Source organism: Durio zibethinus, chromosome 25, assembly GCF_047325235.1.
Source record: "Durio zibethinus cultivar Kanyao isolate XHJ-2024 chromosome 25, ASM4732523v1, whole genome shotgun sequence".
Taxonomy (NCBI): Eukaryota; Viridiplantae; Streptophyta; class Magnoliopsida; order Malvales; family Malvaceae; genus Durio; species Durio zibethinus.
Window position 1 is genome coordinate 1,380,651 of NC_143186.1, and position 1,551 is coordinate 1,382,201.

General features: G+C 39.1%; 1 pseudogene; it reads right to left on the minus strand.

Annotated features, from left to right (window-relative positions):
* Positions 1-337: 337 nt before the first annotated feature.
* LOC149511462 (18S ribosomal RNA) lies at positions 338-1,551 on the minus strand (annotated as a pseudogene).

Below are 1,551 nucleotides of genomic sequence, written 5' to 3' on the forward strand. Positions count from 1 at the left end.
AAAGTTTGTGCCATTCTAGAGTTGGAGCCACCAGCCAAGGTAATTGAGTTTTGGTTATTCCTTGGGCTGGTCAACTATTACCAGCACTTCATTAAAGGCCACTCAAGTATAGCCACACCATTGCACTCTTTTTTACTCCTATTCATTGGTGTGATTCACACTGTGGGTTTGTTACTAGGTCGCAGGTGATAACGCCTATCATTTTACCCACTTAGGAGGTGGAATGAAGTGACCATTGCTCCTGCTTGAGGTCAGAAAAGGTTCGAGGCATGGAGGCAGCCTCCCCCCTCAGCGTTTCATTAACACTTTTATGGTTTATTCGTTGAACGAGTTTTGACATTGATCATTCCATAGGTTCACCTACAAAAACCTTGTTATGACTTCTTCTTCCTTTAAATGATAAGGTTCAGTGGACTTCTCATTATGTCATGGGTAGCAAACCATCCATGTTGTCACAATCTAAACACTTCACCAAACCATTCAATCAGTAGGAGCGATGGGCAGTGTGTACAAAAGACAGGGACATAGTCAACATGAGCTGACAACTTATGCTTTCTAGGAATTTCTCTTTGAAGACCAACAATTGCAATGATCTATCCCCATCATAATGAAATTTCAAAGATTGCTTGGGCCTGTCGGCCAAGGCTATGAACTTGTTGAATACATTAGTGTAACGTACGTACAGCCTAAAACATCTAAGGGTATCCTAGACCTATTATTGCCTTAAACTTCCTTGGCCTAAGTGGCCATAATCCCTCTAAGAAGCTAGCCACGAATGATCACCTCCACGTTGCTGGTTAGTAGGCTGAGGTCTCATTCATTAACAAAATTAACCAAACAAATAGCTCCACTAACTAAAAATGGCCATGCACCACCACTTATAGAATTAAGAAAGAGCTCTCAGTCTATCAATCTTATTATGTTTAAACTTGGTAAGTTTCCCCATCTTGAGTTAAATTAAGCTATAGGTCCACTCTTGGGGGTGCCCTTTCATCAATTCCTTTAAGTTTTTGACTTGAGACAATACTCCCTTTGGAACCTAAAGATTTTGATTTCACATAACGTGTTGACAGAGTCCTAAAAGTAACATCCATCCATCCTTGGTCGGCATCATTTATGGTTGAGACTAGAATAGTATCTGATCATCTTCGAGCCTTCAACTTTCATTCTTGATTAATGAAAACATCCTGAGCAAATGCTTTTACAATTATTCATCTTTCATAAATCCAAGAATTTCACTTCTAACTATGAATTACGAATGCCTCCAACTATTTTTACTAATCATTACTTCGATTCTGAAGGCCAACACAATCGGACTGAAATCCTATGATGTTATCGCATGTTAATGTATACAAGCATAAGCCTGCTTTAAGCACTCAAATTTCTTCAAAATAACAGTGTTAGAGGAATAACCCAACCAGTTAAGGCAAGAGTGCATCATCAGTAGTAGGGATAAGTAGATCGGTACTCACTGTGAGGTAGACTAAATGGCCAAAACTTAGTTCCAACTACAAGCTTTTTAACTACAACAACTTAAATATTTCACATGTG